We start from the raw sequence: 18,112 nt of genomic DNA, 5'->3' as shown, positions 1-18,112 counted from the left end.
GTAAATAACAGCTTAGGTGAATCACATCACAGGATCAGCTTTGCTCTGTGTCTGTTAAAGGTCTTCTCCAGAATGTCCATCTCATGCATGAAAACTGCAATATTAAAGGCGTTCGAGTTTCAGATATTTGCAGCTGTGTGAGTGTTATGGCTAGAGCGTGGGCCGATCAACCTGAATTCAAAGGCATACATTGTTTGTTGGCCCTGACTGTTTCTGCACACAATGTTCAGACCAAGGTCGCAATGCACGTCAAGGGATGTGAACAACAGACCGTTCTCATGTGAAGAAAAAGCAAGCAAGCAGTTTTCATATAATAACATCTATCTACAGTGTTGTGTGCAAAAGTAGCAAAAGTGGCAAGATGGCGTTTTAATGTCTAAGGGCCATATGCATGAACACATTTTCCCATAGACACAGAATGGGCAAAACCCTTTGATACATCTGGCCCCTAAGACGCTTACACTAACATAGCAATGTGTGTACTTGTAGTTCCGCCTACACTACACCCTCTCTTGATCGGACCACGAACAAATAGGGATACAAATTAGGAACGCAGAGTTCAAGTTCGACAGAGACAGAACCAAGTGCATGTATTGTTCATCCATATAATTGGCAGTGAAAGTTTGAAAAATCAGTTTAAAAAATGAAAAAGAAAGAGAGAAAAAGGAAACAAATACATAACATATCGCAAAGGCTCGGCAGAGCCTAAATGTCGAGTCAAAAAAAGGAACAAACTCAAAAAATGTGTAGTTTGATTAATGGAAGATGGACGGCTTCCAAGTTAATCCATCAACGTGTAAGCACAATAAGAAGCGACAGCCTCCAAGAGGAAGTTATTATAATGTTCTGTAAAAGAGTCCGCCATCCAGTCTAACAAAGTAAACGAACATACATGTTCCTCGACAATTGGAGCCTCTAGCACAATCAGAGGACAACTTGCTTGTTCTTCAAGATAACTTCTTGCCAAGAAGTCATACGTTGCCGTATAGATGTCCCAATTCCCCCAGACTCCATGTGCCGCTCCACAGGCCATAATCCCGATACCAGAACAGTCCAACTCATGAGCCACTAAGGGACTCATCAGTCGATCATAATCCAGAGCAGGAGACACCGAGTTTGACAGGCACAAATCCAGAGCCCATTCGAAAGGACAATCTAGGCAATGAAAAACAGGTTGCACGCAAGTAAAGTAGGAAAACCGGAAGGACAATCTATAGGCTACGCTTAAAGTGGCCAGTGGCAATGTTCCATAATATTCAAGCATTCAGTCACAAAGTTGGAGCAGCCGTGGTAGGCTGTCGAGTGACACATATTGTGCAGCCATTGCGCAGCAAGCAGACCAAGAGGAGCACACCAGTCGTGAGGGCGAGAATCAACGGGAGCCCGCCGAAGACGCTGGAAAAAATAGAATGAAAAAATGCCAGTATCACACCAAAGATTGTTTGGAAAGAGGTCACGAGGCCGGAGCCCACATATTTGGTAAAATGCGCAAAACCAGTTGTTGACGAGGCATTGAATATAGTATGAATCAGCGCAACAAAATGAAGGGGGAGATCAGTATTTAAAAGCGCATGCTCCTCTGTGCGGGTATTAGCCACATGAAGGACGAATGTTTCACGGGAGGAAGTCAGAGCGACTTCTTTTTGAGACAATAGAGCCCTTATTCTGCACATCTTGTTGAACTCTGCTTTCAAGGTTGGGATGGAAGGCCAGATGGATACATCCAGTCTCCCATGTGGGGGCGGGAAAAGGACATTTTTACAGCAGACTACTCGTTGTGAGACAGTCACAATGTAGGGAATTCCCACTAGCATCCCACAGCAAGCCTCATTATTCAAAAGTAAATAACTACCCTTAGCTAACAATGTAAAAGTGGGCGTCATAGCGGGCAGAGGAATCCCCTTTAAAACGCAAGCTAAATTCAGGGCCTGAACGTTACATGCACCATGCAATTGGATGTGTCTACAGACTACCGAGTGATCAGGTGTGGAAGTGCATTCCTCACCTTTTAAATAAACCTCTTTACCTTCTCTCATGCATCTGTATGTAAATGGGAGTGACCAAACTTCATGCAGGAAAGCAGTACCCAATGGTTCATATCTGCCTAGGGCATAATGTTTCATACATGAATTGAAACAAAGGAAATGGCAAGGTGATTAAACCATGGATAAGCCACACAGCAGAGTTCAATTCGGCCACAGAGAAAGGCAAAGGTTCCAACTTTTCAATATGCAGTAACGAGTATGTTGCATCTTTCATGGACATGAACTGTTGTTTTGCAGGAATAAAGACGATGTGTTCATGTAGTCCCAGGGAACTCTCCCATCCTTCAATGTTTGCAAAGTCCATGCAAACTGCATTATAGAACGCAATTGATTTTGACCATGATATAAAACAGACATATCATCCTGTACAATATCCACAACAGATTAAACAATATTATCTAAAGTGTAAATTCTGGAAGAGAGGGTGTTAATGCTATTATCGATGACAGCTAGCACTTTTTCCAAATTTGCTTGATCAATAGCTCTCAATCTGGAAGCAGCTTCAATTTGCGATAATTTCCAAACTTCGTTATAAATAGCATACACCCACCTTTTGGACCTGCCACTCACAGGACCCTTAACAAAATCATTGAAATCTATTTTGTCATGTAATTTTGATAAATGAAGTTTAACAGATGCCAAGGTGGAATGTTGCAGCCAGTTCTGACATAACTTCCCTACAGAATAGGTAGTAACCGAATGGGAAGATTCAAAGCGGTGGTCCACTCTAACCTGTGTTTATCCAGGGTATAGACCCAGAAAACGATGTTGACAGGAATCTGAGCTCTTCGGCCATATCAACCATCCTTCACGATCTAAATCGGAAATGCTGAAGGATGTATTAGTAATATATGACTGCAACACAACAAGGGACAAATCTGTGTGATTATCCCATTTTGGGTAAGCACCCAGATTAGGAATAGAAGGGGAATTAATCTTTTTAGAAGTAGCCAATCCAAAGCAGGTGGTTTGAAAAATGGTAGAATTCAAAAATAACATGTGGTTTGGGATAAGGCAAGCACAATGCAGAGCCTCAGTTCCTTGTACCTGCCATGTTTTAGATCTCCAAAGTGATTTAAGATCAATGGTATCTTTCCACAGTTCCTAACCCCTTATAGTCAACTCATCCATAAAGGATTTGGAATATAACAATTTTGTCGAAGTCAGTCTAACTTTAGAAGCTGGCTCCGCAGCTAATTTAAAATAAAATGCTTCAGGTTCAGATACACTGAAATCCGTAAAATATGTAAATATGTTCACTTAGGGGCAGATTTATGTTCCCTGGTGCATCCCTGCAAATCAGCATGGATGCGCCAGGGATGATGCGTCACGCAAGTTTGCCCTTCCGCCACCGCAGATGCGCCGCATTTACAATTCGGTGCATCGTGGCGCAAGGACAAGCAGATACGTGACACATCTGCCGGCGTAAGGTTGGCGCAGTGCTGAAGTTGCGTCGCAAGCACGACGCAACTCCAGCACTGTTCCAACCTACCCTATCCCTAACATGGTGCTGAAGCCTTACGCCTGCTTCAAGCAGGCGCAGGGTTTTGACGCATCAGCGTTGGGAAAGTGACTCAGTGAAATCTTATAGATTTCACTTGAGTCACTTTTCAGGGGCGTTCCTGCGACGGAACGCCCCCCCTGAGTAGAAACGCCCACATGAAACCTGACGCAGGTTTCATTTGGCGCAGGGCTTTACACCGTGATGCATCTCCATAGATGCGTCACGATGTAAATGGGGCGCAACATGGCGCAGGGTTTACGCCGCCGCTGCATCACAAAAGTGACGCAACGGCGGCGTAAAAGTGGCGCAAGTCTGATATAAATCTGCCCCTAAAGTTTTAGAGCTGCCTTCGATTGGTGCCGGACAATGTTCCCATTGCGTATAATTAACAACATTTCTAAATGTATTGTCTTTATGTAGGAAATTATTGCCATAGTGTTGGTAGCAAAATAGCTCCTCATAATTAGCTGTGTCCAAATACAAATCTTCAGCATCAAAGACAGCATAATATTTCAAATCAGAAAACAGTGCCTCTATGGCCTGGACGTCCCAATCATCAGAGCGGATGCTTTGTTTCACAACATCTCCCATGGAAACACGAAGTACATTGGGGACATTAATCACCTCTGTGGGACCATGAATTTGAAATTTAACAGCATCCCACACAATCCCATCCAACACAGACCAGGCAGTAATGTTCACAAAAGTCTGGTCCCTTTTCATGATGTGCGATGAGGAATCGGGGGCCAAAGTTCCATCAATTAGACTAATTGCAGATCTTTCGGTGAGATAGTGTCCATTTGCAAGACGAAAAAATAACATCACAAATCCAATGGACATAAACAAAAAAATACTTATGAGCAACAGCCAAATGTAAGTCCAGGGGGGGATTAAAAAATGTCTCTTAAACCAAGTAGCAAAAATAGAAACTTTCGATGGGGGATTGGAAGTTATAGAGTTAGTGTCAAATGAAAAACGTGACTGGTCAACTGTAGTTGAGTAAACCAGGCAACAACACATCTGTGGGATAAGCATACTCAGTATCTTCAGATCGACCACCAGCCGGTGGAGACAACAAAGGATTAGTAACTGTATGCATCTCGATGGCAATGTCAGGCCTCGTTGTAGATGCAGGAGCCAAAACAGAATTTCTCAGCATCGCTGGACAAGAGACCGCTGGAGTCATACTAAGAAGAATCGGCCACTCGCTGTAGTTTGACATTGTCAATGGAGATGTACATGTTATCCTTGCGACCAGGAAGTGGAGGTAAAATGACTGTTCTTGTACCCTGCACGCCAAGCACTGGTACTGGTGCATGATAAGAGGGGCCAAACTTCTTCTTGTTCTCCACCTTCTCACGGACCAGGTCACCAACTCGAAGGTAGCCAGCCGACTACCGGAATCTGAAGCGCAGCATCAGTTGTGGAGGGCAAGTGTTCCTTTGCAAGACTGTCTCTGGTCTCTTGTAGATTCTGTAATACAGCACAGTGATCATCTACGTCAAAGGGTGCGGCTGACGCCGCCATGACTAGACCATCAAGGTCCGGGACAAACATGTTTATGCCAAAGAGCATTTCGTATGGGGTCCGCCCACCCAGAGACCTTCTAGGGAGATTATTAAGTGCACGTTGTACGTTATACAGATGGGCTAACCAGTTCCTGCCAGTGCCTAAAACCCTAGCTGTCAGGGATTGCTTTAAGTCACGGTTCAGTCGTTCCACAACACTATTGCCCTCAGGCTGGTATGGAGACGAAAATTTGACTTGGACCCTCAAAGATCTCATGGCTTCTTTGTACGCCTTAGAGGCGAACGCAGGACCTTGGTCAGAATGAAGGTTTCCACATGCGGAAATTCCCACAAAGACACGCAAATCGATGATGACAGTTCGAACATCAGCACTCCTTTGTGGCCATACCCAAATAAAACGTGTGCACGAATCCACTGCAACTAAGATCTACTTATACGCAGTATCAGAGGAGAAAGGACCACAGTGATCTAAATAAACACACCCAAGTGGTTTATTAGATATGTACAACTGTGTTTGTGGTGGGCGCACAGCAGTCGAAGGTTTAATCTGCTGGCAAATGTCACAATTATGAACATAAGCTCGAGTCTGTTTATACAATCCGCGCCACCAGTAACGTTGTTGTAAGAGAGTAACAGTCGCTGAAACGCCGGCATGGGCAGAGGCCATACCTTCATGAGCCGCTGTTATCAAGGAAAGTCTGCAGTCCGTGTTGGGAATCAATCTGTCACCAACGTCGTTAATTCTCACATAGGGAACTTTATCAGGACTTAAATGATAAGAGTACCTAGAAGGGAAACCTCTAGGGTAATTACTTCCCTCCTCTGTTGCAGCAATAGCAGCCAAGACGTCATCATCAATCTTACTTTTGGATCTTGTAATTGCTGCTGCTAGATATGTCGCCACTGCTGTTTTCGCTGCTTCGTCAGCTAAGCTGTTTCTGACAGCGTGGACACCAACTCGCTGGTGCCCAAGAGTGTGAATTACATTCACGAGAGGCAGATTCTGCTTAAGTTCTGCAACTCTAATCCAAAGCATTTTATGCCTAACTGTGCTACCCTTGGAATCATGATATTCATTTTGAGACCAAAAGAATAAATTGTCATTAAAAGACTGAACACAGTAAAACGAGTCACTCACTATAAGAGTTGTTACTCGTGGATCAGCAAATTCCAGTGCAAGCACAAGAGCACGTAGCTCTGTCAACTGTGCGGTACAATCACCCAATGACTGCGTATGCACGACATCAGGCTTCAATTCACCATTCACGAAAGTACCAGCTGCAATTGCGCAGGCAACTGAATAAGCATGCCTTGATTCCGTCGCGGTTGCGCCGAACCGTCTGTGTAAATAATACAATGGTAATCTTCAAGCGGGCGCAAAGACAGAGGAGCTGGATAAACAAATTCATACTGCAAGTACTCCTGAGTCTGCAATGAGGCATCAAAGATGTAGGTGGCATCCGGTGATGTCAAGGAAGTGGCCCACCCATTGTATCCAACGTGGATGCAAAGCTTTAGAATTAGGTACACTGGCTTTCGTTACTGCCTCTAGAGCAGGATACGGTGCGACAACCAATATGCGTTTCCCCTGTGACAGTGCTCTCTTTTTAAGAATCGCCATCTGCACCGCGGTCAAAACTTTTTCGACCGTGGAAAAGCGCATTTCAGCCGAAGTGTACAGGTGTGATTTGTAAGCAATGGGGACTATGTCGCCCTCATTGAACGTTAAGTACGTGAAACCCACAGCGCCAGGCACAATTCTTATTACCAGGTTAGTGTGGTTGTCACGTGTCAGTAAGTATTTCGAAGCAAGATCAGCCTGCAAAGATTGCAAGATAGCTGAATGTTCTGGCAGCCAGCTCGATTTGGAAAAAGTAGGTTGTACCAAGGCATATAGCGGCTTGATACGCTGGGCATAATCTGGAATGTAAGTCTGCCCGAAATTTAGAAAACTCAGCAGAGATTGTAGTTTTTTCAGCGTTGTCGGAGCACGCAAACATGCGCACTTCTCCAGGAAGTGAGAAGCTAATCCTCGACCTTCATTGTTGACTTCATAGCCCAAAAACAACACTGTATACTCAGCAATGTGTGACTTTACAAAGTTGAATTTGTAACCGAAGTCCGCAAACATTACTATGATGCGGTCTACGCGAAACAGATACGGCCATAATTCATCGTCTGTGAGATAAATGGCATCAACATACGAGTACGCATCAGGGTCAATGCTCTCTAACAGAGAGACTCCACGTGCGGCAAAGACGCCAGGACTATTTTTATAGCCAATGGCTAATCTCTTAAACTGCTTTTGTTTGCCGCCAGAAGTAAAGGCTGTCCATTGACTGCTAATAGAGGACAGATTATGGCTGAAAAAAACATTAGATATGTCAAGTGTGGTCTTAAACCTTTTTCTCACGAGAGTATCAACGAGGGCAGAACTGTGGGTATTTTGTACAGCACAAGTCCGACAATGAGAGTTCAAATGCCGGTAATCCAAAACTAGGCGGTACGACCCATCTGGCTTATTTACAGTGAATAGAGGATTATTCATGGGTGACACACAAGTTTCAATAACACCTTGATATTCCAATTGTTCAAGGATTTCTGCGACGTGAGTTCTAGCTTCGTGGCGCATGGGATATTGGGGTTGCGGCTGGGGCATAGGCCGTAAAGGAATCTCGTGGCTTGGCGACAATTTATCCCACCCAACCTGAGTATGGTACAAAGCGGGAGCAAGCACCTGAGCCCATTTCTCAGCAAAGTTCTGAGCCTGATCTCTTGGCACTGTGTGCGCGAAGGATGGGAGGATTACCTCCTCCCCTCTAGGAGTGGCCAAAATGAAAGCTGGGGGCCAGTCCGCCTCTGCTAATAGAATATCATATGTAGAGGTCATATTTTCCCAAAAAATCCCTTTTATGGTATGTTGTATGTCACCTTCTATTAAAAGGACTATGTCATATAGTCTGTCAGGGGGAGCCACTCTAGTATCCACAGTTTCTACAGTAATGAACGTGTCAGTTGCTGTCGCCTCCAGATATGGACGTAGTCCTTGCCGCACTACTGTAACCTCCGCTGCGCTGTCGAGCAGCATTAGTGCCCATGTCAGGTTCCAAAGCTGCGTTCTCACTATCCGTGGCATACCTCGCTGTTAGTGCAGCAACTTTCTTCTTCTGAAACGGGGGACGTGGACGTGCAAACTCGTCCTGCTTGCCTTTATCATCAGGCTGATGGGGTTGCTCACGTCCTTGTTGGGTACCCCGACCTTTGCCACGTTCTCCGCCACCGGACTGCGAGGCCGATGTTTCCTGTGAAGAACAAGGAGAAAGTTGTTCAGTAACTTGAAATCTATCAGGTGACCTAATTCTAGTGCGATCGCGCAAATCATATGTGCGTTCACTAGTCATCTGTATCGTTGACGTGAATCCGCCTGGGGAAATTCACGCAGCGGAGCTACAAGCTAACACAAAATGGCGGCGCGAAACGGCGCATAGTCTACAAAAGTGAAAGCATCCCAAAGATCAGCGTGCTTGTAATGTTGCAGGGATTCTGCTCATGCACAGAACTATACGCAGGAAACCAGGACCTCAGTGAATTGCGGTGTACCAAAAACTCACCTCAGTACCCTGAACCCCTATCCAATCAGCATCAGTGTCTCATTCGTTCTCCGTATCATCTCGAAGCTACCAATGTTTAGACAACCCAGACCAAGCGACTTAGAGTACTCTCAGGAATGGTGGGAATTAGAAATACATGTTCGTTATTATTCTCATATCATTCCACAACAAGAGTAATCAGAGACACAGTAAAGTTTAAAATGTTTATTTTATAAACTACGTGTCCTAAGATGCAGTATTTTGGCTAACATAAGCAGACAAATGATTAAAAATTAAACCATCAGCATTGTTACAATACCATAGAAAATGAAGGGAGAAATCATATTACAAATGATAGTGGAATACAACCACCCTCCCTTCGCTAGTAAGCTAGTATTATTAGACTAAAAGAAGGTCTCTAGGTTTGAATGGGGTTCAAAACAGAAAAACCTTTTTAATTGACAAGCTTGATTGAACCTATAGAGTAACTATTAGGTAGGTCAAAACCGTCACTCCCGTTATCCGGAAACAAGAGTGAGGGTGTCGTGGACTATTATAAGCACTACTAAGGCATCTCAAATCACAAGACCAAACGTTAGGTGCGCCATGTTGCAGGGATTCTGCTCATGCACAGAACTATGCGCAGGAAATCAGGACCTCAGTGAATTGCGGTGTAACAAAAACTCACCTCAGTACCCAGAACCCCTATCCGACCAGCATCAGTGTCTCATTCGTTCTCCGTATCATCTCGGAGCTACCAATGATTAGACAACCCAGAACAAGCGACTTAGCGTACTCTCAGGAATGGTGGGAATTAGAAATACCTGTTCGTTATTATTCTCATATTAGTCCACAACAAGAGTAATCAGAGACACAGTAAAGTTTAAAATGTTTATTTTATAAACTAAATGTCCTAAGATGCAGTACGTTGGCTAACATAAGCAGACAAATGATTAAAAATAAAACCATCAGCATTGTTACAATACCATAGAAAATGGTATTACAAATGATAGTGGAATACAACCACCCTCCCTTCACTAGTAAGCTAGTATTATTAGACCAATAGAAAGTCTCTAGGTTTGAATGGGGAACACCATACCGTAAATAACAGCTTAGGTGAATCACATCACAGGATCAGCTTTGCTCTGTGTCTGTTAAAGGTCTTCTCCAGAATGTCCATCTCATGCATGAAAACTGCAATATTAAAGGCGTTCGAGTTTCAGATATTTGCAGCTGTGTGAGTGTTATGGCTAGAGCGTGGGCCGATCAACCTGAATTCAAAGGCATACATTGTTTGTTGGCCCTGACTGTTTCTGCACACAATGTTCAGACCAAGGTCGCAATGCACGTCAAGGGATGTGAACAACAGACCGTTCTCATGTGAAGAAAAAGCAAGCAAGCAGTTTTCATATAATAACATCTATCTACAGTGTTGTGTGCAAAAGTAGCAAAAGTGGCAAGATGGCGTTTTAATGTCTAAGGGCCATATGCATGAACACATTTTCCCATAGACACAGAATGGGCAAAACCCTTTGATACATCTGGCCTCTAAGACGCTTACACTAACATAGCAATGTGTGTACTTGTAGTTCCGCCTACACTACACCCTCTCTTGATCGGACCACGAACAAATAGGGATACAAATTAGGAACGCAGAGTTCAAGTTCGACAGAGACAGAACCAAGTGCATGTATTGTTCATCCATATAATTGGCAGTGAAAGTTTGAAAAATCAGTTTAAAAAATGAAAAAGAAAGAGAGAAAAAGGAAACAAATACATAACATATCGCAAAGGCTCGGCAGAGCCTAAATGTCGAGTCAAAAAAAGGAACAAACTCAAAAAATGTGTAGTTTGATTAATGGAAGATGGACGGCTTCCAAGTTAATCCATCAACGTGTAAGCACAATAAGAAGCGACAGCCTCCAAGAGGAAGTTATTATAATGTTCTGTAAAAGAGTCCGCCATCCAGTCTAACAAAGTAAACGAACATACATGTTCCTCGACAATTGGAGCCTCTAGCACAATCAGAGGACAACTTGCTTGTTCTTCAAGATAACTTCTTGCCAAGAAGTCATACGTTGCCGTATAGATGTCCCAATTCCCCCAGACTCCATGTGCCGCTCCACAGGCCATAATCCCGATACCAGAACAGTCCAACTCATGAGCCACTAAGGGACTCATCAGTCGATCATAATCCAGAGCAGGAGACACCGAGTTTGACAGGCACAAATCCAGAGCCCATTCGAAAGGACAATCTAGGCAATGAAAAACAGGTTGCACGCAAGTAAAGTAGGAAAACCGGAAGGACAATCTATAGGCTACGCTTAAAGTGGCCAGTGGCAATGTTCCATAATATTCAAGCATTCAGTCACAAAGTTGGAGCAGCCGTGGTAGGCTGTCGAGTGACACATATTGTGCAGCCATTGCGCAGCAAGCAGACCAAGAGGAGCACACCAGTCGTGAGGGCGAGAATCAACGGGAGCCCGCCGAAGACGCTGGAAAAAATAGAATGAAAAAATGCCAGTATCACACCAAAGATTGTTTGGAAAGAGGTCACGAGGCCGGAGCCCACATATTTGGTAAAATGCGCAAAACCAGTTGTTGACGAGGCATTGAATATAGTATGAATCAGCGCAACAAAATGAAGGGGGAGATCAGTATTTAAAAGCGCATGCTCCTCTGTGCGGGTATTAGCCACATGAAGGACGAATGTTTCACGGGAGGAAGTCAGAGCGACTTCTTTTTGAGACAATAGAGCCCTTATTCTGCACATCTTGTTGAACTCTGCTTTCAAGGTTGGGATGGAAGGCCAGATGGATACATCCAGTCTCCCATGTGGGGGCGGGAAAAGGACATTTTTACAGCAGACTACTCGTTGTGAGACAGTCACAATGTAGGGAATTCCCACTAGCATCCCACAGCAAGCCTCATTATTCAAAAGTAAATAACTACCCTTAGCTAACAATGTAAAAGTGGGCGTCATAGCGGGCAGAGGAATCCCCTTTAAAACGCAAGCTAAATTCAGGGCCTGAACGTTACATGCACCATGCAATTGGATGTGTCTACAGACTACCGAGTGATCAGGTGTGGAAGTGCATTCCTCACCTTTTAAATAAACCTCTTTACCTTCTCTCATGCATCTGTATGTAAATGGGAGTGACCAAACTTCATGCAGGAAAGCAGTACCCAATGGTTCATATCTGCCTAGGGCATAATGTTTCATACATGAATTGAAACAAAGGAAATGGCAAGGTGATTAAACCATGGATAAGCCACACAGCAGAGTTCAATTCGGCCACAGAGAAAGGCAAAGGTTCCAACTTTTCAATATGCAGTAACGAGTATGTTGCATCTTTCATGGACATGAACTGTTGTTTTGCAGGAATAAAGACGATGTGTTCATGTAGTCCCAGGGAACTCTCCCATCCTTCAATGTTTGCAAAGTCCATGCAAACTGCATTATAGAACGCAATTGATTTTGACCATGATATAAAACAGACATATCATCCTGTACAATATCCACAACAGATTAAACAATATTATCTAAAGTGTAAATTCTGGAAGAGAGGGTGTTAATGCTATTATCGATGACAGCTAGCACTTTTTCCAAATTTGCTTGATCAATAGCTCTCAATCTGGAAGCAGCTTCAATTTGCGATAATTTCCAAACTTCGTTATAAATAGCATACACCCACCTTTTGGACCTGCCACTCACAGGACCCTTAACAAAATCATTGAAATCTATTTTGTCATGTAATTTTGATAAATGAAGTTTAACAGATGCCAAGGTGGAATGTTGCAGCCAGTTCTGACATAACTTCCCTACAGAATAGGTAGTAACCGAATGGGAAGATTCAAAGCGGTGGTCCACTCTAACCTGTGTTTATCCAGGGTATAGACCCAGAAAACGATGTTGACAGGAATCTGAGCTCTTCGGCCATATCAACCATCCTTCACGATCTAAATCGGAAATGCTGAAGGATGTATTAGTAATATATGACTGCAACACAACAAGGGACAAATCTGTGTGATTATCCCATTTTGGGTAAGCACCCAGATTAGGAATAGAAGGGGAATTAATCTTTTTAGAAGTAGCCAATCCAAAGCAGGTGGTTTGAAAAATGGTAGAATTCAAAAATAACATGTGGTTTGGGATAAGGCAAGCACAATGCAGAGCCTCAGTTCCTTGTACCTGCCATGTTTTAGATCTCCAAAGTGATTTAAGATCAATGGTATCTTTCCACAGTTCCTAACCCCTTATAGTCAACTCATCCATAAAGGATTTGGAATATAACAATTTTGTCGAAGTCAGTCTAACTTTAGAAGCTGGCTCCGCAGCTAATTTAAAATAAAATGCTTCAGGTTCAGATACACTGAAATCCGTAAAATATGTAAATATGTTCACTTAGGGGCAGATTTATGTTCCCTGGTGCATCCCTGCAAATCAGCATGGATGCGCCAGGGATGATGCGTCACGCAAGTTTGCCCTTCCGCCACCGCAGATGCGCCGCATTTACAATTCGGTGCATCGTGGCGCAAGGACAAGCAGATACGTGACACATCTGCCGGCGTAAGGTTGGCGCAGTGCTGAAGTTGCGTCGCAAGCACGACGCAACTCCAGCACTGTTCCAACCTACCCTATCCCTAACATGGTGCTGAAGCCTTACGCCTGCTTCAAGCAGGCGCAGGGTTTTGACGCATCAGCGTTGGGAAAGTGACTCAGTGAAATCTTATAGATTTCACTTGAGTCACTTTTCAGGGGCGTTCCTGCGACGGAACGCCCCCCCTGAGTAGAAACGCCCACATGAAACCTGACGCAGGTTTCATTTGGCGCAGGGCTTTACACCGTGATGCATCTCCATAGATGCGTCACGATGTAAATGGGGCGCAACATGGCGCAGGGTTTACGCCGCCGCTGCATCACAAAAGTGACGCAACGGCGGCGTAAAAGTGGCGCAAGTCTGATATAAATCTGCCCCTAAAGTTTTAGAGCTGCCTTCGATTGGTGCCGGACAATGTTCCCATTGCGTATAATTAACAACATTTCTAAATGTATTGTCTTTATGTAGGAAATTATTGCCATAGTGTTGGTAGCAAAATAGCTCCTCATAATTAGCTGTGTCCAAATACAAATCTTCAGCATCAAAGACAGCATAATATTTCAAATCAGAAAACAGTGCCTCTATGGCCTGGACGTCCCAATCATCAGAGCGGATGCTTTGTTTCACAACATCTCCCATGGAAACACGAAGTACATTGGGGACATTAATCACCTCTGTGGGACCATGAATTTGAAATTTAACAGCATCCCACACAATCCCATCCAACACAGACCAGGCAGTAATGTTCACAAAAGTCTGGTCCCTTTTCATGATGTGCGATGAGGAATCGGGGGCCAAAGTTCCATCAATTAGACTAATTGCAGATCTTTCGGTGAGATAGTGTCCATTTGCAAGACGAAAAAATAACATCACAAATCCAATGGACATAAACAAAAAAATACTTATGAGCAACAGCCAAATGTAAGTCCAGGGGGGGATTAAAAAATGTCTCTTAAACCAAGTAGCAAAAATAGAAACTTTCGATGGGGGATTGGAAGTTATAGAGTTAGTGTCAAATGAAAAACGTGACTGGTCAACTGTAGTTGAGTAAACCAGGCAACAACACATCTGTGGGATAAGCATACTCAGTATCTTCAGATCGACCACCAGCCGGTGGAGACAACAAAGGATTAGTAACTGTATGCATCTCGATGGCAATGTCAGGCCTCGTTGTAGATGCAGGAGCCAAAACAGAATTTCTCAGCATCGCTGGACAAGAGACCGCTGGAGTCATACTAAGAAGAATCGGCCACTCGCTGTAGTTTGACATTGTCAATGGAGATGTACATGTTATCCTTGCGACCAGGAAGTGGAGGTAAAATGACTGTTCTTGTACCCTGCACGCCAAGCACTGGTACTGGTGCATGATAAGAGGGGCCAAACTTCTTCTTGTTCTCCACCTTCTCACGGACCAGGTCACCAACTCGAAGGTAGCCAGCCGACTACCGGAATCTGAAGCGCAGCATCAGTTGTGGAGGGCAAGTGTTCCTTTGCAAGACTGTCTCTGGTCTCTTGTAGATTCTGTAATACAGCACAGTGATCATCTACGTCAAAGGGTGCGGCTGACGCCGCCATGACTAGACCATCAAGGTCCGGGACAAACATGTTTATGCCAAAGAGCATTTCGTATGGGGTCCGCCCACCCAGAGACCTTCTAGGGAGATTATTAAGTGCACGTTGTACGTTATACAGATGGGCTAACCAGTTCCTGCCAGTGCCTAAAACCCTAGCTGTCAGGGATTGCTTTAAGTCACGGTTCAGTCGTTCCACAACACTATTGCCCTCAGGCTGGTATGGAGACGAAAATTTGACTTGGACCCTCAAAGATCTCATGGCTTCTTTGTACGCCTTAGAGGCGAACGCAGGACCTTGGTCAGAATGAAGGTTTCCACATGCGGAAATTCCCACAAAGACACGCAAATCGATGATGACAGTTCGAACATCAGCACTCCTTTGTGGCCATACCCAAATAAAACGTGTGCACGAATCCACTGCAACTAAGATCTACTTATACGCAGTATCAGAGGACAAAGGACCACAGTGATCTAAATAAACACACCCAAGTGGTTTATTAGATATGTACAACTGTGTTTGTGGTGGGCGCACAGCAGTCGAAGGTTTAATCTGCTGGCAAATGTCACAATTATGAACATAAGCTCGAGTCTGTTTATACAATCCGCGCCACCAGTAACGTTGTTGTAAGAGAGTAACAGTCGCTGAAACGCCGGCATGGGCAGAGGCCATACCTTCATGAGCCGCTGTTATCAAGGAAAGTCTGCAGTCCGTGTTGGGAATCAATCTGTCACCAACGTCGTTAATTCTCACATAGGGAACTTTATCAGGACTTAAATGATAAGAGTACCTAGAAGGGAAACCTCTAGGGTAATTACTTCCCTCCTCTGTTGCAGCAATAGCAGCCAAGACGTCATCATCAATCTTACTTTTGGATCTTGTAATTGCTGCTGCTAGATATGTCGCCACTGCTGTTTTCGCTGCTTCGTCAGCTAAGCTGTTTCTGACAGCGTGGACACCAACTCGCTGGTGCCCAAGAGTGTGAATTACATTCACGAGAGGCAGATTCTGCTTAAGTTCTGCAACTCTAATCCAAAGCATTTTATGCCTAACTGTGCTACCCTTGGAATCATGATATTCATTTTGAGACCAAAAGAATAAATTGTCATTAAAAGACTGAACACAGTAAAACGAGTCACTCACTATAAGAGTTGTTACTCGTGGATCAGCAAATTCCAGTGCAAGCACAAGAGCACGTAGCTCTGTCAACTGACTGCGTATGCACGACATCAGGCTTCAATTCACCATTCACGAAAGTACCAGCTGCAATTGCGCAGGCAACTGAATAAGCATGCCTTGATTCCGTCGCGGTTGCGCCGAACCGTCTGTGTAAATAATACAATGGTAATCTTCAAGCGGGCGCAAAGACAGAGGAGCTGGATAAACAAATTCATACTGCAAGTACTCCTGAGTCTGCAATGAGGCATCAAAGATGTAGGTGGCATCCGGTGATGTCAAGGAAGTGGCCCACCCATTGTATCCAACGTGGATGCAAAGCTTTAGAATTAGGTACACTGGCTTTCGTTACTGCCTCTAGAGCAGGATACGGTGCGACAACCAATATGCGTTTCCCCTGTGACAGTGCTCTCTTTTTAAGAATCGCCATCTGCACCGCGGTCAAAACTTTTTCGACCGTGTAAAAGCGCATTTCAGCCGAAGTGTACAGGTGTGATTTGTAAGCAATGGGGACTATGTCGCCCTCATTGAACGTTAAGTACGTGAAACCCACAGCGCCAGGCACAATTCTTATTACCAGGTTAGTGTGGTTGTCACGTGTCAGTAAGTATTTCGAAGCAAGATCAGCCTGCAAAGATTGCAAGATAGCTGAATGTTCTGGCAGCCAGCTCGATTTGGAAAAAGTAGGTTGTACCAAGGCATATAGCGGCTTGATACGCTGGGCATAATCTGGAATGTAAGTCTGCCCGAAATTTAGAAAACTCAGCAGAGATTGTAGTTTTTTCAGCGTTGTCGGAGCACGCAAACATGCGCACTTCTCCAGGAAGTGAGAAGCTAATCCTCGACCTTCATTGTTGACTTCATAGCCCAAAAACAACACTGTATACTCAGCAATGTGTGACTTTACAAAGTTGAATTTGTAACCGAAGTCCGCAAACATTACTATGATGCGGTCTACGCGAAACAGATACGGCCATAATTCATCGTCTGTGAGATAAATGGCATCAACATACGAGTACGCATCAGGGTCAATGCTCTCTAACAGAGAGACTCCACGTGCGGCAAAGACGCCAGGACTATTTTTATAGCCAATGGCTAATCTCTTAAACTGCTTTTGTTTGCCGCCAGAAGTAAAGGCTGTCCATTGACTGCTAATAGAGGACAGATTATGGCTGAAAACAACATTAGATATGTCAAGTGTGGTCTTAAACCTTTTTCTCACGAGAGTATCAACGAGGGCAGAACTGTGGGTATTTTGTACAGCACAAGTCCGACAATGAGAGTTCAAATGCCGGTAATCCAAAACTAGGCGGTACGACCCATCTGGCTTATTTACAGTGAATAGAGGATTATTCATGGGTGACACACAAGTTTCAATAACACCTTGATATTCCAATTGTTCAAGGATTTCTGCGACGTGAGTTCTAGCTTCGTGGCGCATGGGATATTGGGGTTGCGGCTGGGGCATAGGCCGTAAAGGAATCTCGTGGCTTGGCGACAATTTATCCCACCCAACCTGAGTATGGTACAAAGCGGGAGCAAGCACCTGAGCCCATTTCTCAGCAAAGTTCTGAGCCTGATCTCTTGGCACTGTGTGCGCGAAGGATGGGAGGATTACCTCCTCCCCTCTAGGAGTGGCCAAAATGAAAGCTGGGGGCCAGTCCGCCTCTGCTAATAGAATATCATATGTAGAGGTCATATTTTCCCAAAAAATCCCTTTTATGGTATGTTGTATGTCACCTTCTATTAAAAGGACTATGTCATATAGTCTGTCAGGGGGAGCCACTCTAGTATCCACAGTTTCTACAGTAATGAACGTGTCAGTTGCTGTCGCCTCCAGATATGGACGTAGTCCTTGCCGCACTACTGTAACCTCCGCTGCGCTGTCGAGCAGCATTAGTGCCCATGTCAGGTTCCAAAGCTGCGTTCTCACTATCCGTGGCATACCTCGCTGTTAGTGCAGCAACTTTCTTCTTCTGAAACGGGGGACGTGGACGTGCAAACTCGTCCTGCTTGCCTTTATCATCAGGCTGATGGGGTTGCTCACGTCCTTGTTGGGTACCCCGACCTTTGCCACGTTCTCCGCCACCGGACT

Source organism: Triturus cristatus, chromosome 5_2 (assembly GCF_964204655.1).
Source record: "Triturus cristatus chromosome 5_2, aTriCri1.1, whole genome shotgun sequence".
In the NCBI taxonomy this organism is placed as follows: Eukaryota; Metazoa; Chordata; class Amphibia; order Caudata; family Salamandridae; genus Triturus; species Triturus cristatus.
This window is presented reverse-complemented; position numbering follows the sequence as displayed.